We start from the raw sequence: 22,669 nt of genomic DNA on the forward strand, positions 1-22,669 counted from the left end.
CCTAATCAGGTTTTGAAATAAAATTAACCTTTAGTGATATTTACCAATGTTAGAAATTTACATTTGTTAGAGTGCAATGCAACCTCATGCCTGAAAGAGGAGACAGACCATGATATCTGCAAGGCTGACAAAGGAAAATTCCTCATTATCCAGCACTTTTATAGTTGTTAATAATATGTTCTGGGTCTGAGGAACATCATTTATGGGGAAAATCTCTAAATACTAAGGAATTTTCAAGAACTCTGTGGTGCACTTCGACAAACTCAACAGAAAAAAGTCACAAATTGTTAACAGCAGAGGGCAATCTTCTCCAGCAGTAGCATACATGGGGCAGAGTCATTGCCGGTGGTTTCTATCTGATAATATTTTTTTTGGTTTTTTGCTCTCTCTGAAATCATATATGTACATATGTAAGATAAGTGTTAAGCATATAGATTACCTTCTATACTAATCTTTTGTGTTTAAAACACTGTTATTACCATTTTAAATGAACTGTTCTGTAGTAAGCCATAGTGGGAAGGATGAAGAGATGTCACCAACTCACCCTAAAGGTGATGCACAAAATAATGAAGGTCTAGTGGCTAGGAGACTACATATGCATCGGCTAGAAGAAAAACTGTGATATGAATATGGTATCTTCAGTATAGTCTATACTGTGCTATAGACACACTTATTCAAGTTGGAATGAAAGCCGATGCACTACAATCAAAAGATAACTGACAATCTGATAAACTTACAAACAAACCCACAAAGTAACTGCCCACTGCTAATAGCAGTCATCTGTCTAGTGTGATGGGAGTCTAAGTTTTAAAGGTCTAAGTGCTGGTACATGAAAAATATAAGTAATACAACAAGAATAAAAGTAATACGGTCAGGAAAATACTTGGAAATTCAGGTTGAACCTGTTGATCCACAGGAGAAAGTTTTCAGTGTGGAACTCAAGCTGAACTCAAAATTCTCCTGGGAAGAGTTTTCAGGAAATCAGAGTGAATTTGCTGCAGGTTAGCTTTAGTTACTAAAACATGCAGAAGCTACTACTTTTACTACCTTTACTAGAATTTTACCTGCGTCCTAAAAATGTAAGAACACTATCTCCCTGGCCATTTTATAGGAAGTGTCAAAATTTTTAAATTTTTATTTATTTAAAATCCTATCCCATATTTACATTTCACACTAGAAAACTGAAAATTTGGGTTTTCACTTGTAATTGATGAGGCAGTAAAACCTAAGAGCGGGAGCAAGCCTAATTTAAAGGGAGCCACAAGAAGATCGAGAGCGTACAGCTTCCTTTTTTCTTTCTTTCTTTTTTTTTTTTTAACACAGTCGTCCTTTAGTTTGTGTACATCACACTGAAAAGTCCTTTCATAGACTGGTCTCTTCTGAAGTGAATTTAATTTTGATTCCCATCTCCCTCTCCTTTCCATTCTCTCCTTACACATGTAGCTTCTTAAAGCTACAGAAGGGTATGAGGGGCACAGCGCAGTCCGGCTTTGAGAGTAGCAGAGACCTACGGCAAACAGCTGCAGTGATTTCTGTGCATGGCTGAGGCTAGTTTCCCACCCCAGAAAAAGGGTTTTCTCAGAAACCTCCGGGGAGGTTGGTGAACAGAGTGTCTGAGGATAAAGGAAGAAACCCTTCAAGACCCAGCAGGCAGAAAGAACGCCATCGAGTCTCTGGAGAGAGCCTTTGGAACCCTCTAAGGCAGTGTGCACGAGTAACTCTAATAACAGTGACAGACCATCTTGTGAAATAAAAAGCCTCAGAGTTAGAGGTGGACGCTAAATTGGGCTCTTTTTTATTTATTATATTTTAGAGAGGCAAAATCTATTTTTGTTATTAATTAATTTGATATGAATATAATTGTATACCGACTCTAATGTGGTAGATATATGGAAGAAACTATAATGTTCTATACTAGTGTTATATCATATATGGATGGAATTACATATACCATATATTTATATGTATTAGAGAATAGTATGTTTTGTATATTTATGTGTAGATAAACATCTCAGATATCCTAAAACATTCAGATATCCATAAAAATAAATACAAAATATGATTTTAAACTAAGACCACACTGCACATTTTCTTTATAAAATACAATGAGTATATACAATGTATAAACTGGTACAATGTATAATACCATTCTACCATAAATATTATTTATCGGGTGGTAGCATTTCCACTCTTACCAGCATTCCAAAGTAACAAAGAACAAACATTCTCCTCTGACCCCCGCGACATAGGTTTATTGATCTTTTATTGCTACAACTGTTATGAGACCAGAGGCAGTAATTTCTCAAGCCTAATTCCAAAGAGATTAAATCTGACCAAGATTTATATAAGCAAAATCTTTATCTTCCATTGCAGTCATATATAATAGCATCTTATCCAGCTTCACCTAACCTTCCATCACTAAACAGGAACAAACAGGGTTATTACTATGCAGAGAAATCAAGGGAGGCACACATGCTATGTCCTCTTGACTCCTAAAGTGAAAGAAGGATTTCTTCCGTTATGGCCTCACATGGCAATTGGTTATTTTTATGGGCTGTTGGTTTGCTTTACACACAAAATAACTGAAAAGTTTCCTGATGATTTATTTAGTTATTTTTGCTGTTTCAGCAGCAAGGGTGACATTTGAGTTCTCCTCAGTGTCCTATGTTGGGAAGCAGATAAATATCAATATTAAAACATGGAAAAAGATTAAGGAAAATTTATTTTTATGACAATGCATTTGTTCTGACTCAGAATATCTGTCATCATTATCCTATGCCTGCCCCACCATGTATTGAGGAAACAGAAAATTTGTTTCTTGAATTTCACATGTCCACAAATTGTTCCCCGGGACCTATCCTACCCAAAGTCTCAAATATACCATTATATTTAGTGGGAAAGTGTACACAAACATTATAAACCATTTCACAATATAAAAAACATAAATACAAAATTAACAATGATCCCTACACCCATAATAAAGAAACATCCATCATTAGCATTTGGTAAACATAATTTCAGATATCCTAAAACAGGTACAAATCTAGAAAATATAGATAGATAAAATGATTTTAGAATGTGACTGTACTGTGCATTTCATTTATAAAATGTATATACATTATAAATATTATGGTATATATTTATATAATTAAGTTATAATATAATAAGTATATACTTGATATTATCTAAAAAACTGGAGTACAATTGAAAGAACTATTGAATTTATTTGCTTTATTTTTGGCTCTTTAATAATTTCTCCTTTTATTAATATATGTGAATTTGAAGTTTCCCAAGAATTCCTCTCTGAGAGCTTTCTAGACTTCTTTGTTTACCTTGCTCCGCTCATTTGCTATCACATAAGAGCGTGAAACAACCCTTTTATCATGATCTATGCTGTATCTCCTCACACTGTGGCCACCAGAAACTTATTTGTATAGTCACAAAAGGTCAACAATGCTTCGATGAGTACACCTGAGTTGCTGCTCGAAACAACTTATTGCTAGTATTGTCATGGCTGCTCGTTAACTCTCAAAGACTGAGGCACTGAAGAAGAATAAGTAACCATGGGACTAAAGCCACTAGACAATAAGAACCAACTGACTCACACAGAACAAATTCTCTGAGGTTCTTGGCTTCAGGGGACTAACTATCTCTTGCTGATCTGCACCAGACAGCAAGGTGGACAAATGTCCCTTCTTTCTCTTCAATTCTATGCTTGAGAGAAAAATATCCTTTAAATTTTTAAACAATTAGACCTACTTTCTAAAAAGTATGCAATTCCATGTTTATCCACAGGCGGTAGATCATAATGTTTATTGAATGTGAAACTACAGCTAGCAAACACTGTTTTAGACTGCTGATTATCAATAATCAGAAGCACTATTCTTTTTCTTAAATTGTTTATTTTATTTATTTATTTATTTTTGCAGATTGGGGAAGGGAGTGGGAAAAAGAGGAGAGAAACATTGAGTGAAAGAGACACATTGATCAGTTGCCTCTCTCACGTGCCCCCACCAGGAACCAAACCCACAGTCTAGGTGTGTGGCCTGACCAGAATCAAACCAGTGATTTTTCACTTTGCAGGACGATGCCCAACCAACTAAGCCAGCCAGGGCAAGGAGCAGTATTCTTACAGGGTACTTTCAGTTTTTCTAGGGTAGACTCCTGAGCACAGAATTTGAGATGCACTCAACAAGGGCCTACAATTATAATATATGAGATCATCTTAATTGGTTAATTTTTTTCTTTTCTCAAAACAAGTTGAAAAAGCATTTAAGTTGGTTTGGCTTCTGGTCTCTGATTAATTTTCTCTAACTATTGTCAGGATTTACTGAACACTGGAGTTACTGCTAGGAGAAACATAAAAGCAAAAGTAGACTCATCTATTACACTTGAGAAATTGACAACAGAATTAGGGAGAAAAAGAAACATAAAAAATACAAATATAAGGTGAATAAAATAAAGCCAACTAGGATGTACTGGGTTTCACAGACAAATCTAAATCTTATTTGACATCTTGTTAAAACGAGACACATGCATAGTTTCTTTTTTTGTGAACTAGGTGCCATCATAACGTTTCCAGATCTCAGTTTTCACATAATGAATGATACATTTAAGAATTGGCAGGGTTTTCTTCATGTTTAGTCTAGACCGTGATTTTGATTGGTCAATTTGTTTTGTTAGAATGCATTTTATGATGCTTTTTAGTGAGGAGGTGAGACTTCTCTATGTACTTTACTGTAATTTCTGTCTGCATTGAGCATTCACAAAAGGGACATGCTGATGATGCGTCTGGTAGGCTAAGGAATTTCCAAAAATGCCAAGCTAAGGGGCAGGGTGTTAGGGGGAGATTCCATGCTGGGTAATGTAGAAAGCATTACTGGAAAGAAATAGGTGCACTCTGGATTATACATTAACAATCACTGTCCCACTGCAGACCTGTCACCCTCAGGGGGTGCAATGTTTTACAATGGTGACACTAGCACTCTCCAAGAGCAAAGCATGTTCTGCTGCAAATGGGAAATCAGAGTGTTAAACAAAATTTAAAGTAATAGCACATTCATCTGTTTGGGTAAATAAGGAGCTTCTATTTTATTACATTGGATGCTATGATAAGTGATACATATACTTAGTTTCATTTCCCAGATTTTCATTGCTATCACATGGAAATATAATTGATTTTTATATAGACTTTGTACCCTGCAAGATTGGTAAATTCACTTACTCTAGTAAGTTTTTAAAAAGCATTACTTAGAAGTTACTGCATATATGAGTAAAATGGTTGTATCCCTTTCAATATAGATAAATTTTATTTTCTTTCTCTTGCCCATATTATCTAGGACATCAAGTATTAAAGTGATGTGAGCAATTTCATGAACAAGCTTTCATTACTTTACCATTGAGGAGTGTGTTAGCTGTAGATATTAATAGATTCTCCTTATGAACTGAGGAAGTTTTCTTTCACCCTAAGTTGCTGAGACTTTTATCATTAATGGGTATTAAAATTTGTTGAGCAGTTGTTTTGCATTCATTAACATAGTCATGTGACTATATAATTTTTATTTCCCTGCTAAGTAATGATGTTGAGTTGTAACATTTCACGTGTTCATTGACAATTTGTCTATCTTCTTTTTGAAATGTCCAAGTTGTTTGCCCATTTTTCTAAGGTGTTTGATTTGCTACTGTTTAGTTGAAATGCACTTTCTATATTCTATATGAACCTCTGCAAGATTTATACTTTTAAAATAATTTCTCCCAGGCATGGTTTGTCTTTTTATTTTATGAACTGTTTTGAAAAAAATGTGGTTTTAGTTTTAGTGAAATTTATGTGTGATCTCAATAGTTTGTTTTGTGATACTTTTAAGAAACATTTGCTTCTCTGAATTACAAAAATATCTTTTCTTCACATAAAATTAGTTTTAGTTATTGTGTATAGATCCATAACTCATTTTGAGTTATTTTTTATGCATGGTTCTAGGTGCAGATTGAGGGTCATTCCCCATCCTACACCCACAGTAGGATTGTGCTGTCCCAGAACTGCAGGTTGACAAGACTTTTCTCTATTGAATTACACTGGCAACATTGCCAAAAACCAATTGACTATGTAAGTGTAGGTCTATTTCTGGGCTCTGCTTTCTGCCATTGACTTGTGGCACCAACGCTTCATCTTGACTACATTGTCTTGATTACTGCACTTGGAAATGTCTTCCAAATTGTTCTGCTTTCAAAAAATTGTTTTGATTTTTCTAGATCATTTACTTATGTATACATTTTTAAATGAGCTTGTTACTGTTTTTCTAAAAAGCCTGCTAGAATTTTGAATGAGTTGAATTCCATCCATTAAATACAGATCAACCTAAGAGAATTTTCATTTTTAATAATATTTAATCTTTTAATGCTTAAATGTATCCCTCTGTTTACTTTTGGCCCTGTAAATTTCTCTTTGCAATGTTTTATAGATTTGCATGTATGAATTTTATGTGTTGTTGATTAAATTTATTCCTAAATATATTATTTTAATGACATTAATATTTATACTTATATTTCATTTTCTATTTTTTATCATGAGATATAATAAAATTGTGTTTTGAATGTATGAAACCTTTCTATATTCATATATTAGATCTGGAAGATTTTTAAATAGTTTCCTTAAGGTCTCCTCAGTAAACCGTTAGATCATCAAATAAAATAAATTTTATATCTTTTGTTTCAATCTCATGACTTTTTTCTTACCTTGCCTTATTCACTGGCCAAAAAACTACAGTTAAATGGTGAATAAAGGTGGAGAGAATAGACAGTAGGTAGGAAATAGACGGGGAGAGGGGAAGAATATTATGGGAAATGTAGAAGCCAAAGAACTTGTGACACATAGACATGAACTAAAGGGGAGAACAGGAGAGGGGGTGTGCAGGGTGGAGGGGAATGAAAGGGGGAAAATGGGACAACTGTAATGGCATAATCAATAAAATATATGTTTTTTAAAAGGTGGAAAAACATCAATGCATTTTTTTTGTAATTTTTCATCATTCAGATTTAAATAATTAAGAATGATTATAATCTTTCTAATTTTATTTTTATGTATGCCTTTTATATGTTGACTAATTTCTCAGCTTGCGGACATTTTATTGTATGAATGGGTTTTAAATTATGTCTATTTTTTATCACTTACAATGGTCACTTTTTTAAATGGCTAAATACACTAGTGATTAATTTTCTAGTTATTAGAATGTTGTGAGAGTTTGAAGTAAACCAATTTTGTCAATTCATTCTCCTTTTTATTTAGTTACCAAAATTAATTTGTTAAAATTTTATTACATATTTTTAAAAATCTGTTCATTGGAACTTTATTATTTTTTAATGTCTTTGCCTCATTTTGACATCTGCATAATGTTGGTCTAACAAATTGAATTGGAAAGTGTTGCCTTCAAGTCTATTTTTTAAAGGTTTTTTGAGACTTATAATCTTCATTGTTTAAATGTTTGAAAGAATTTACCTGTGAAACCATTTCAGGCCTGGAATTTTGCTTATTTGTTCACTTGCTTGTTTTAAGAGAAGGTTTTTTTTTTTTTTACTTAATTTTTTAAATTTTTTAAAATTTTATTTAGTTATTTTTCAAATACAGTTTTTTTGGTCTCTTTCTCCCATCCCAGCCTCCCCTGCCCCGTGCTCCCCACCTCCCTCCCATTACCACCCCCCTTAGTTCTCGTCCCTGTGTTCTTCCTATTTGTTCCTCCAAATCCCTTCCCTTTTCCCCCTTAAATTCCCTCCCCTCTCCCCTTTTGTAATTTCTTTATTGACCCATTTTGTTTTGTTTTGTTTTGTTTTTGACAGAATTTCTTTTTAAAAAAGATTTCAGTTATTTATTTTTAGAGAGAGGGGAAGAAAGGGAGAAAGAGAGGGAGAGAAACATTAATGTGTTATTGCCTCTTGCAATGCCCCCTACTGGGGACCTGGGCAACCCAGGCAATTGAATTGGCAACTCTGGTTCACAAGCCAGAACTCAATCCACTAAGCCACAGCAGCCATGGCTAGAGGTATGTTTTTAATATTCAAAATAATTGATGTTTTCTTAGTTGTCTTATTGCTATTGATTTCTAATTCTACTGTGTTCAGGGAACACACTCTATATGACTTTAGTCTTTTCACATTTTTTAATGATCTACAATATGATCAATCCTGTTCAATATCCAATCTACATCCCAGAAAAAATATGTATGCTATAGGTTTGGGATGTACTGCTCCATAAATATCAATTAGGTCAAGGCTATGGTTTGCATCTTCCAAAACTTTTATGCTTTTGCTGACTGTTTTCCCTAGTTGTCCTATCATTTGCTTAGAAAGGGTGTTGAATTTATTTTCTATTGCTGCTATAAAACAATTATCACAAAATTAGAAGCTTAAAACAATATTCATTTATTATCTCACAGTTCTGTAGGTCACAAGTTCAGGCACAGCATGGCTCAGCTGTTTCTCTGCTCTGGGTTTTATAAGGCCAAAGCAGCACACTGTGGGGTTATGTTCCTTTCCAGATCCTCTGGGCATGAACCCACTACCAAGTTCATTTAGGTTGGTAGAAAAATCCATTTTCATGTTGTCATAGGAATGACGTCTCCCATCTTACTGGCTGTCATATAGAGGTTTTTTTCTAAATTATTTTTATCCTTACCTGAGAACAGGACTATTAATTTTAGAGAGGGAAAGAAACATCAATGTGAGAGAGAGAAGCATCAATCAATTGCCACTCATGTGTGTCCCTACCAGGGAGAGAACCCACAAGATACATATGTGCCCTAACTGGGAATTGAACTGATGACCTTTTGGTTTATGGGACAATAATCCAACTAACTGAGCCACACTGGCCAGGGCCACAGGCTTTTTGAGCCATTCCTTGGTTTATTTCTTTCTTTCTCCATCTTGAAAGCCAGCAATGATATTTCAAGTACTCACTTTTAGATCTCTTTGACCTTCCCTTTTGCCTCATCTCTTCTCTGTCTTCCTTTGCTGACATCTTTTTTCTGGTTAACTTTCCTGCCTTCCTCTTCTGCCTTTAAGGTCTCATGTAATTGCATTGGGCCTTCCTGCATAATCTAGGGTATTTCCTAATTAGTAATATTAGTTACATCTGTGTGCATATATCTGGCACCCTTTGTAGCAGGACATAGATTATTTAATTGGCTTGATTGTTTAACCAGGGTACAGAAATCTTGGGAAATTGCTAGAAGTCTATCTACCATGGTTGCTAACAGATCTAATCATTATGTGGGTTTTTTCTATTTCTCCCTTTAATTCTGTTATTTTTGAGGCATGTGCCTTTTTAACTTAATCTTCACTGTATTTTTTCCATTATCATTTAGTCCCCTTATATCACCCTCCCCCCCAGCAATCATCACATTGTTATCCAAGTCCATGAGTTCTTCTACCTTTTTGCTCAAACCCTCCAATGCTTAATCCCCCCACAATTAGCTGTCATCCTGCTCTCCTCCCCACCCCTTGTTAGCTCAGTTTGTTCATTAGATTCCACATATGAGTAAAATCATATGTTACTTGTCTTTCTCTGACTGGCTTATTTCACTTAGCATAATGTTCTCTAGGTCTATCTAAACAGTATCGAAGGGTAAAATTTTTCTTCTTTTTTTACTGTCAAGTAGTATTTCATTGTGTAAATGTCCCATAGTTATTTTATCCACTCATCTTTTAATGGACATGGACTACTTCCACATCTTTGCAATTGTAAATAACTCTTCAATGAACATAGAGGTGCTTAGGTTCTTTTGCATTAGTTTTTGGGATCCTTTGGAAATATTAGCAGCAGTGGGATCACTGAGTCAAAACAAAGACTCATTTTTAAGTTTTGAGGAATCTCCATACTGCTTTTTGTGATGGGTGCACCAGTCTACAGTGCCACCAACAGTGCAGAAGTATTCCCCTTTCTCCACATCCTCACCAGCACTTGGTGTTGCTGATTTATTGATGATAGCCATCCTAACAGGTGTGAGATGGTATCTCATTGTGGTTTTAATTTGCATTTCTCTGATGATTAGTGACCTTGAGCATCTTTTCATATGTCTGTTGGCCCTCTGAATGTCCTTCTCAGAGAAGTGTCTGTTCAGGTCCTTTGCCCACTTTTTAATCGGGTTATTTGTTTTTTGGTGTTGAGTTTTATAAGTTCTTTACAAATGTTTTATATTAATCCTTTATCACGTGTATCCACACATATGTTCTCCCATTCTGTGGATTGTCTTTTTATTTTATTGATTTCTTTTGCTGTGCAAAAAACTTTTTAGTTTGATGAAGTCTTATTTATTTTTCTTTTGTTTCCCTTGCCTGGGAAGATATATATGATGAAATATTACTATGAGCAATGTCCAAGATTTTGCTGCCTATGTTTTCTTCCATAATTTTTATGGTTTTGGGTCTAAGAATTTAGTCTTTGATACACTTCAAATTTTTTCTTGGGTGTGGTATAATAAGTAGTATAGTTTCATTTTTCTGCATATATCTATTCAAGTTTCCTGACACCACTTATTGAATAAACTGTCTTTATCCCATTGTATGTGCTTGCTCCCTCTGTCAAATATTAATTTACTATAAAGATGTGGGTTTATTTCTGGGTTCTCCATTCTGTTCCACTGACCTATGTGTCTGCTTTTATGCCAACACCTGCTGTTTTGATTACTATGGCCTTGTAGTATAGATTCGTATTAGGTAGTGCGATTCCTCCAACTTTGTTCCTCTTTCTTGGGATCACTATTGCTATGCAGGGCCTTTTGTGGTAAAACTCTCAGCAAAGTGGGATTAGAGGAAACATGCCTAATCATAATAAAGCCATATATGATGATCCCATTCCAGCGTCATACTCAACAGGTGAAAACTACAAGTGTTTGCCTTAAGATCAAGAGCAAGACAGGGATGTCCACTTCACTTCTTTTATCCAAATAATACTGGAAGTCCTAGCCACAGCAATCAGAAAAGAAGAAGAAATAAAATGCATCCAAATTGGAAAGGGAGAGGTAAAACTGTCTTCATTTTCAGATGACATGAAATGGTACATAGAGAACCCGAAAGATTCCTCCAAGAAACTAGTAGAACTGATAAATCAATTCAGCAAAGTAGCAGGATACAAAATTAATATCCAGAAATCAGTTGCATTGTTGTATGCTAATAACAAACCAACAGAGGGGAAATTAAGAAAACAATTCCATTCACAATTGCTAAAAAAAGAATTAAATACCTAGAAATATGCTGATAAATCTAACCAACGATGTAAGGACCACTTTCAGAAAATTGTAAGACACTGAAGAAAAAAATAGAATAGGACACAAATAAGTGGAAGCACATACTATGTTCATGAATGGGAAAAATTAAATTCATTAAAATATCCATACTACCCAAAGCAATCTATAGATTAAACACAATTTCTATCAAGTTTCCAATGATGTACTTCATAGAACTAAAACAAATATTTCAAAAATTCATATGACATGTACCTTAAATCATCTTTATTAGGCCATGTGCCTTTACCTCATCCTTATGAATTAAAACTTTTATCCAAATGACACTCTAGAAGTATTTTTTTCTTTAGATTTAATTTATGTGACATTTACCTTTTTTTCCCTTTATATTTCTTATTCTTACTCTTTGTGTGGCCTACTGTTTTTTTCATTCATTTTCTTTCAGCATTACTGTATCTTTTATTTAAAAACATTTATTTCATAGTGCATAGTTGCATTATAATTTTTTTAAGTCTAGTCTCACAAGACAATGAGGTTTCTTGGGAAAAAGTTGGCAGGTGGTTCTTCTGAATTTCTAAAGACAACATGCTAGCTCACATGTGGCCTTTAAACATTTGTGAAAAACCCAGCTTTTAAAAAATTATTTATTTATTTATTTATTTATTTATTTATTTTTAGAGAGGGGAAGGGAGGGAAAGAAACATCAATGTGTGGTTGCTACTTGAGCACCCCCTACTGGAGACCTGGCCTGCAACCCAGGCATGTGCCCCGAGTGGGAATTGAACTGGAGATTCTTTGGTTCACAGTCCAGTGATCAGTCCACTGAACCACACCAGCCAGGGCTAGAAACCCAGCTTTTTGTTTTGTTTTGTTTTGTTTTGTTTTGTTTTGTTTGTTTTTAATCTCTCTTTATAAGCAGTTCTCACTTTCACTCACTACTCCTCTAAAATAAAAGCAAACTTGGGCCTCTTTTCTACCAGGAAAGGCTGATGACCTTCTTGAATTCCTTTAGTTTTCTATGAATTCTTGGCCTTGTTATGGATTTTAAAAACATTATTAAGTGATGATGTGACTTATGCTTCTAGCCAATGGAGTAAAAGAGATCAAGTTTACCTTCTCACTTCAGATGACAGTTTTCAAGACATTGGACATCTGGCTTTGGAAGACAATATTCCCTGAGAGATAGGAAACAAATGAATCCTACAATTTCACAAGCTAGATTCCTGAGGACAGTGTCAGACAGCAGTGCATGTAAGAAGAATCCAGGTAAAGCCTTGTGGTACATATCAATTTAGGACTAAGTCACAGTAAAAATTACAGTGTAACTGAGCAATAATTACAATGTCACAGATCTAAACTGAGCAACACAGAGAATGTAATACTTTGATAAATGTGTATAGTCATATACTTATAGTGAATATAATATAGGATAATTAATAAAGTACTGTATAACTTAGAAAAATAACAACAGAATAAATCTAAAGATGGGAGAAGCAAGGAAGGGAGGAGGGGATGGCTGGGGTGGGGAGGATTGGTGGGGCATAAATGCAGACAAATGTACTTGAACAAAAATAAAATAATTAAAAAAATTAAAAAACAATGAAAGAAATAACAAATAAATATAATGCTATAGTAACAAAAAATAAAAGGCAAAAAAAAGAAAGTTAAAAATTAAAAACTGAAAAGGTACCTATTCATTGAAAGAAAGACTTATTATATTAAAGTTATCAATTCTTTTAGAATTAACCTTTAGATTTCATTTAGTTTCAAGCAAAATCGCAACAAGATTTTTCCAGGCAATTGACCAGGTGATGTGAACATGTATATAAAAAAAGCAAAAAACCTAGAACTAAAAATACCCAGAAAAAGATTATGATGATGTGATTTTTCCCCTGCTAATTAGCAAAATACTATGAATCTAGTTAATTTATACCATTTGGTGGTTGTAAAATGATAGTTATTTATCAATAAAATGATGTAGTGTATAGAAACAGATACACATGTATTAACACTTTATAATGTTACATTATATTTTCCTAGAAAATGATGAAATCAACAATAAATAGTGCTGAGCCCACTGGTTATGTAATAGAAAGAAAATAAATAAAATTTGATACTAAATTTTATATGTGGAATTGTCACATTTTTAAATGAAAAATACAAAAGTTTATGAACTTAGAAAAGAATGTTTTAACAAGACTCACCATAACTGGAAAAATATTGATAAATTCAACTAAAATTAAGGATATCCATTTATATAAAAACATCATAAGTTCCTAAAAAGTAGTCACAGAATCACACAGAATGAGATTTTGCCACTCACATATGGAAATTAGTAATAATTAGATCAGGAAATGAGTAGAAAGTAGACTAGAAATAGAACAGAAATTTCATGTAAAAGAAAACACAACAGAAATAAATATAAGAAAAGATAATGAGATAATTATAACCAATCAAAAAATGATTTAGGCCTAACAATGAAACATGTTTTCTCATACATCAGGCTGGTAAAATATAAGAAGTCTGGACTATAGCTGGTAAAATGTGGAACATCTGGAATACTTATGCCATGCTGATGAATGTGAAAATTGATACAATTACTTTAAAATTTAAATGCACATAGCAAACAACTGGCTATTTTCTCTAAGAGGTATAAATAGTACACAAAATCTTGTCCTATTTTACTGGGTAATATATAAAAAAATTCAAACTAGCATTATTACCAAGAGCAATAAATCATGCTCGTATACAGATAAATGCGTAAGTTGTGCTACATTCACTTAATGGAATATCTACAAATGGGAAAAAATAAATGAACAATGTTATGCACTAAAATAGGTGAATTTTAAGCCCTGGCTGGTGTAGCTCAGTGGATTGAGAGTGGGCCTGCGAACCAGACAATCGCGGTTCGATTCCCAGTCAGGGCACATGCCTGGTTTGCAGGCCGGTTCCCTGCAGGCCAGTTCCCAGCAGGGGACGCATAAAAGGCAACCATACATTGATGTTTCTCTCCCTCTCTCCTTCCCTTCCCCTCTAAAGATAAAAAAATAAAAATTTTAAAAAATTAAAATAGGTGAATTTTAGCAATATAATTTTGAATGAATGAGGCGAGATTGGAGAAAAAAGGAATCAGACTATGTTAATTCTGAAAAGAATAAACAGTCCAAATAATATTTTTGTATGCAATACAAATCTGTGAAAAACAAAAAGTAAAATAATGATAAACACAAAATTCAGTTTAGTTATCACTCTAAAACATGCAGAAGTGAACAGGTTGGGAATGGAGCTCACAGGTGTTTTTACTGGTCCTTGTAACATTTTATTTTCTTAGTAATTGAAGGGTGAATTCATGGGTATAACACCTACTACTATTTAAAAGTTTTTAGATATCTTCCTGCCAGGATGGAGGCATAGGTAGATACGCTTTGCTTCCTCACACAACCAAAAGAAGGAAAACAACAAATTTAAAAACAAAAAACACCAGAACTGCCAGAAAATTGAACTGACAACCAAGGAGTTGAAGAAAAACTATTTATTCAGACTGGTAGGAAGGATGGAGACAGGGAGCTGGGGTAGAGAGGTTGATGGCAAGGCAGCAGATTGGGCAGGTATGGCAGTGGTTGGAGGACCAGGTTATCCCACATTTACGTGCAGGTAAACTGGGAAGAACAACTGGGGAGCAAGACAGACAGTACGACCCAGGGTTACAACATGGGGAAATAAATCTCAAAACTTCTGCCTGAAAAAATCTGCGGGGGTTATGGTGGTAGGAGAAACCCTCAACCACACAAAAGAGTTTGTTGAGACCCACAGGGTTCTGGAACATATACAAACCCATCTACCAGGGAATCAGCACAAGAAGGGCCCAATTTGCTTGTGGGTAGCAGAGGAAGTGACTGGAAGTGGGGTAAGAGCTGAGCAAGCAGCAGTGTTCCCTCTGTGATCTCTCCTCCACATACAGTGCCACAACACAGAAACATGGGTTCCCCTCTCTGTACTGAGACAAAGAAATGTGGCCCAAATGAAAGAACAGATCAAACCTCCAGAAATAGGACTAAGTAATGAAGAGATAGCTAACTACCAGATGCAGAGTTCAAAACACTGGTAATCAGGATACTCACAGAAATGGTTGAGTATGGTCACAAAATTAAGGAAGAAATGAAGGCTATGCAAAGTGAAGTAAAGGAAAATGTACAGGGAACAAACAGTGATAGGAAGGAAACCGGTACTCAAATCAATGATATGAGACTGAAGGAAGAAATCAACATACAACCAGAACATAATGAAGAAACAAGAATTCAAAGAAATGAGAAGAGGCTTAGACCTCTGGGACACCTTTAAGCTCTCCAACATCTGAATCACAGGGGTGCTAGAAGTAGAAGAGGAAGAGCAAGAAATTGAAAACTTGTTTGAAAAAATAATGATGGAAAACTTCCCCAGTCTGGAGAAGGAAATAGACTTCCAGGATGTCCCAAAGAGATTGGACCCAAGGAGGAATACACCAAGGCAAAGATAAGAAGAGAATATTAAAAGCAGCAAGGGAAAAGGAGACAGCTACCCAAAAAGGAGTTCCCATAAGACTATCAGCTGATTTCTCAAAAGAAACCTTATAGGCAAAAAGGGGCTGGAAAGAAGTATTCCAAACCATGAAAGGCAAGGACCCACATCCAAGCTTACTCTATCCAGCAAAGCTATCATTTAGTACGGAAGAGCAGATAAAGTGCTTCCCAGATAAGGTCAAGTTAAAGGAGATCATCATCACCAAGGCATTATGATATGAAATGTTAAAGGGACTTATCTAAAAAAATAGAAGATCAAAACTCTGAACAGATAAATGACAGCAAATTCAGAACTATCAACAACTGAACCCAATAAACAAAAACAAAAACTAAGCATACAAGTAGAATAGGAACAGAATCACAGAAATGGAGGTCACAGGGAGGGTTATCAATGGGGAGAGGGAGGGGAGAATGGGGAAAGGTACAGGGAATAAGAAGCATAATTGGTAGGTACAAAATACACAGGGGGAGGTTAAGAACAGTATAGGAAATGAGAAGTCAAAGAACTTACATGTATGACCCATGGATATGATCCAAGGGGGGAGAATACTGGTGGAAAGTTGGTACAAGATGGAGGCAGATAAAGGGAAAAATACAATTGTAATAGTATAATCAATAAAATATATTTTAAAAGTCAATCAATAAATTAAACAATTAAAATATAAATAAAAGCTTTTAAATGGTTGATTTTTACATTTCAAAAATCACTTAATAAAATATAATATTTTCTAAGTTATACACCTACTTTTTTAAGTAGAAAAGCTGAAATGCACAACTAGAAATCATCAAAACAACTCTATTTCTTCCCTGTCATTTTGTCTCAATGTAAAATTAGAACTATCAAAGTACAAATGTAATTTACCTCATTGATAGTCAGTGCCAAATGGTTTCTCAATTAATCATTTACTTATATCTTCAGTAACTGAATAAGCATTGTAAGTCCACATAACAATGTTAAATTTTGAGTAAAGCATGATTTGAACCAACATGAATCCATGTTAGAGTGAGCTTCACTAGAATTTACAAGTCATTTGTAGACTTAATCATAACTTAGCTATATGTTTTTTTGTGTGTGTTTGAGACAAATGTTGAGAAATGGTGCAGGAGAAAATTGACATTTGTTCTTTATGGGTTTATATTTAGCAGTTGTTATAGAAGTGTTGCATTTATAGAAACAGCAATATCCTATCTTAATAGTTAATGATATGTCTCACCTTACATTACTTTACCTATTGGAAACAATTCAAAACAGCAAAGCAGAGAACCAGGGTCAGAGATTTACTGGATTCATTATTGTTAATAACAATATTCTTAGATTTCAGACAAAAGTTAAAAAGTTTTAGCCTCTTAGCAGGTCAGTTACTGACTCACTGTCTTTCAGCTCTGAGGTCAGTCTTCAGCGCCTGTTCCACAAGAATGAATAGGACAAGTTAAGCACATCTTTACACTGAGAAGAGCATTAAACTCTGTCAGTAAAGGGCGCTGAAGGAGCGCTTCAAGGATATTCTCTCTTCGGTTCTGGTGTCCTGACTCGTCTTGTGTTTTTCCTTCTTCCAGCTCCATGGTCAGTCAGTGAGGATACGGGGGGGGGGGGGGGCAGGATATCCCGTGAAACCCTGCTGGGTCGTGTCAAGAGTACAGAGATCTCATTAACTGCACAGCTCTGGTCCAGGGTCAGTGACCACCTTTTCACCACCCTTCCAACACAGACCCTGCGTAATCCAGTCCCACAGAGGGACTCTGAGTCGCTCCGCATGACTGCCCATCATGTTTGGCCATCCGTACCGCAAACCTGTTTCTTACATGCCTGGAAACTCTACCCCAGATCACCTAGTGAACTTCTTCTCCATCAACTGGGCTGCAATCACATCATCACCAATGAGGCGTCCACCACAGCCCTGGACGGGGCTTCCTCTCAAGTCTGTGCTTCCCTGGAAGTCTTCTTAGGCCCTAGGAAATGCTTTAATATCTTTATGTCTTCACAGTTACTCTGCCACGGTTTAGTAATTATGATTAAGTTTTCTTCATTTAAATTGTGTGATTTCTGTCTCCACATTGAAGAATGACACTTTTAGCAACTGAGGAATTAACTCCACTTGACTTCAGCTTCAGAACATTTCTCATCATTCAGATAGCTTTTATTAAATGTGTTGGATTTGGTTGCTTTAGTAACTCACAACAAGAATTGTGATGGCTAAATAAATAAATAAGATGAATTAAAAAGGCTAACAATCACAGACATGGAAGGGACTACTACTATCGATAGTGTTTGCAATAATGGAGGCTAACTTTAAATGTTTGGGATTTGGTAGGTGAAGAAAAGAGGGCTCTGTAAATGTTTTGAGCAAAACAACAATCTACCCAAGACCAAGTTTAGCAGAAGAAACCGTTCGGAAGTATTTTAGGAAGTAAGGAAAGATACCTTTTATGGCATGCATCTGAAAGAAGTTGCAATGAATTATAAATCGCCAAGTGGGAAAAGGAATATCCTAATTTATATGAGTATTGGGTTAGGAAAAGTTGGTGAAAGAGATTCAGATATTTGAGTTTTCCTATGAGCTCATTTTCATACTTATCATAACTACAAGGTCTTTTGTTTGGCTCTGGTATAGTAAGGAAATATATGAATTTCTTCGGAGGAATCCCAGATCAGTTGTGGCTCCTAATTAACCCTTCCCTACAGTAAGATTGCAGGAGCATCTCACTGAAATGTCTCTCTGGGGTTAACCTTATTATTCATGAAGCTTTTACCCTGGCAATCTTTATACATTTTCTACCACTGAAAACCAATTAAAGATCCTTGCATATTTTCTCTTGCAAGTCATTTACAATAACACTCTTTGAGAGGATTTCTCCCTTTTATAAGGATTGGTGGTAAAGTGTCTTTTATTAAAAAACATAAATTCTCTGAAAGACCCAATATACCCCTAGGAAAATGTCAGTACTGAAACACTTTAAAAATCCTGCAGTTGACTAGAAATGACATTTAAACTAAAGGCACAGAGAGATTTGACAGTGCTCTTTCTCTTGAAATCATTATGACAGGAACTGCTTTAGTTCGATGAATTTTATATGAACAACATTTTTTTTACTGGAATTGACAGCTGGAGATAGATTCTGTTATTAGAGAAAAGTACAGACATGTCCTTTTAGTTCAAAATGAAAATGGCCATTAGCCATAGATAAATGGGGTTTTTTTTTCCCCTTTACCTCATCTGTTTTAAGTTACTAACCCTCAGGGTAAGTATGTCTAAAATGCAAACAAGTTTATTTTTCTAAAACAAATGTAATTTTTTAATAGGATGATGTGTCAGAGATTTAGCTAACTCCTGCAAATCAGCACAGTGCTACCCTACTTTAGAATGAAACAAAATTAGAATTGTCCTGAGCTTTATTTTTCATGGACTTCCCTAGTTAACAACATTTCCTCTGCCTTGCAGTTCAGAAAGATGTAACTGACCAAGAACGGAAAAGAAAAAATTGACAAAGAAAACATATTATACTTAGAATATAAAATGGGAATCTAAATGTCCAAAAGAAATATTTTAAGTAATTTGGATTTTTTCCCACTAAAAATAACTCGCACAATTTTATGTTAAATGGTGACAGTGGACAAGTGGCGTTCCTTAGTTTGAAATAAGCACGAGTGCATCCCAGAGGGGTTATTTTTCACCGTACAAATGACTAAAAACGAGCACTCCAAATACTAAAGCAACCAATTGTCCTATTTTGGAAATGTCTCTGCAATGTGTGATTTCTCACCACTTCTGATTTAAATTTTTAGGGTTTAACCAGCAGCTTTTCCCTATTTGAGGGCTGATAAACTTATCCAAATCAGATCCATAGATACTATTTTTATAAATAGAAGCATTTTTTTCTTTCATGCTTTGCATTTTGTATTCTCTAAGCTGAGTCTGCATTTTCTCTTATGAATTAAATGAAACCAATGTTTCTTTCTTATTTGTAAAACTGTTGAGGCTGTGATGAATTTCAAAAATAAATTCCTGAATAATTCAAGATATTATCTTCAAGAGGACGTATGAATAGAGAGGTAATTTGAAGAAATTCACTTCCAATGGATCTGAAGTTTATTTGAAAGTTTTCTAGTAAATGTATAGTTATCTTATTTGTCAGTAATATTAGGAAATGGATTTGATGATTTTAAACTGTGTTTTAATAATGAATAAACAATGGATAACTCAAATTTTACTAATTGCTAATAAATATACAGTGATTTTAAAAGCATATTTTTAAGCACTCAGTTAATTCCACTTAGTTTTAATTAAACAAAAACTTATGAGTCTTAAATTGTAATGTCATTCTGTACTCAATAGATAAGAAACAAATGGAAAGTGTTGTGGGCACCCAAGTGTTTAGTTCCTAGGCCTCTGTTCCACCTACTGTATCTCATTTAGTAATCTCATCTATTATTATGCATGTCATCTGTGTGATGGTAATTCCTAAATTCACATTTTTAGCATGGACAACTCCCCCAAAATCTAGGCTTGTAGGCCCAACAGACTAGTCACCATCATTTTAACCTCCGATTTGCATGTCAAAGTAAATATGCTCCAAACTGTTGCTCCCCTCTACACACCTCACCAATGGACTTGCGCATCTCAATCAATGATTGAAGTCATCTCTTTCAATTTGCTCAAGGGAGAAAAAAGTGAAGTCATCTTTGAATCTCTTTTTTACAATAGCCTCTCTCCCCTCAGCTACTCAGGTAATATATTGGGTTCATTTTCAAAATATAACCAAGTTTTACCACTTCCAATATTGAAAATCAAATCTCTCTTGAATTATTGAATTAGCCTCATATCCAACCCTTTGCTTTCATTCTTGCTCCCCTAAAATATATCGAAATTCAGGCAATTCTATAAAAATGTAAGTTAGGTCATATCACTCATCTGCTAAGAATGATCTACTTACTTACCTTTTTTTTTTAAATAATAAAAAGTTAAGTTGTTACAATGGTATGAGAAGCTCTCACAATTTCACCGGACTTTGTATTTCTGACTTCATCTATGTCTCCCTCACCTACATAGAAATGTTACAATGACCTGATGTCCTCTAGTCTCTGGCTCTTTTTACTCCTGGAACATATTTTCCTGAAACACCTGCAGGAGTCATTCCCTCTCCTCCTTCAAGTCTTTTCATGGTTGCGTTTCTCTTGAGAGGCCCATCTTACCACCCTGTTTAAGGTTGTTCAGAATTGCAAGTCCACTCTCTGACTTTGTTCACAATTTATCACCTTCTAACATTTAATACAATTCATTTGTAATTAGGTTTATTATTTGTTATCTTTATTCTCCTTCCAACACTCCCCTACTACAATAGAAATTTCAAGGATGCAAAGATAATTCGTTCTGAGCCTCTATTATTTGGAATAAGGCCCACAAACAATGCTTAATACGTATTGGTGAAATAAAGGAATAGACACATGGTGAATTATATTATAATTATCAGGACAATAACATGTCTAGGTAAGGGTGAATAGATAAAACAAAAATCCAGAATAATTAAAATGGCCTGTAACACTTACCAGTATAAGCATTAAAGTAAGAAAAAAAGTATTCCATAATCAAATGTACTATATACTAGCTATAAATCTTTCTGAAGCTTAGTTTTATCACTTTCAAAATGGAAGTAGTATATTATAGCTGATGATATGAAGTATCGATGGAATACTAGCACATTGTTCTGGTAACACATGGTTTCTATCTAGGTCCATATGTGTGGACAAAATATTATTCATTGACCATTGAAAGTAAATTTAGATCATGTAAAGCACTTGAAAACATATTGAGTTATACACATGTGCAAAGGCATAGTCTTCTGCCACCAGTCAGGATGCTACTAACATTAAAACCTTTCAGATGTCTGATTTTAAATGACTTTTGTGGCACAGACTGAGAATTAAAAGTCATGGGCAGTGATCATGTATAGGGATCATGTTACATGTGAAGTCGTGTTTCTGCTAGTTAGCTCTCTTTTCCTTTTATTTATGAAAATCATTGAGGCCATCACATGGGACATGAAAGCTTTATGGAACTGTCTACCATACTAAGTATCATTTGATTATTAATGAACTTGCCTTTGGAATTGGAAAGTTCAGCCACTTGCTTCATTGTTGATATAAATGCCAAATTCTTACATAGAAGTAGTGATTGGGATTGGGCATTCGGGAAGCTTGACCAAGGTGGTGGCCGCTCAGGTGGGCTTAGTCCAGAATGATTTCTAGAGTTTACAGGTGTGATTTATATAAGGCAAGTTTATGGCATTGGAATTTAAATGGTATTTACCATTTGAAATGCTACTTCATGTATTGATATGTGTTTAGCTTCCTTCACTAAACATCATGAAATATATGCATATACTATAATATATGAATCTTTTCACTTATTTTCATTACTGCATAGTATCTCATTGACTGGATTACTAAAATGTCTTCACCCATGCAACTCTTGATAGATATTTGGGTTATTTCAAATTTGAGATAATGCTTCTGGCCCTGGCAGGGTAGCTCAGTTGGTTGGAGCATTGTCCCATACACCAAAAGGTGGTGGGTTGGATTCCCAGTCAGTGCACATACCTGTGTTGCAGGTTCAATCCCTGATCAGAGCACATTCTGCAGGCAGTTTCTCTCGCACATCAATGTCTCTCTCTCTCTCTTTCCCCCTTCCTCTCTCTAAAATTGATAAACATATCCCTTCAAGGGATGTTTAAAATATTATGCTTTTGTATTTTGGTGAATATGTATATGCATTTATCTCTAGTATATATCTAGGAATAGATTTAATTGTAAGAGGTGACCCCAAATTGTATTCTACAATGGAGATACACACACACACACACACACACACACACACACACACA

Source organism: Artibeus jamaicensis, unplaced genomic scaffold (assembly GCF_021234435.1).
Source record: "Artibeus jamaicensis isolate MK-2021 breed Jamaican fruit bat unplaced genomic scaffold, CSHL_Jam_final contig_465, whole genome shotgun sequence".
Lineage (NCBI taxonomy): Eukaryota > Metazoa > Chordata > Mammalia > Chiroptera > Phyllostomidae > Artibeus > Artibeus jamaicensis.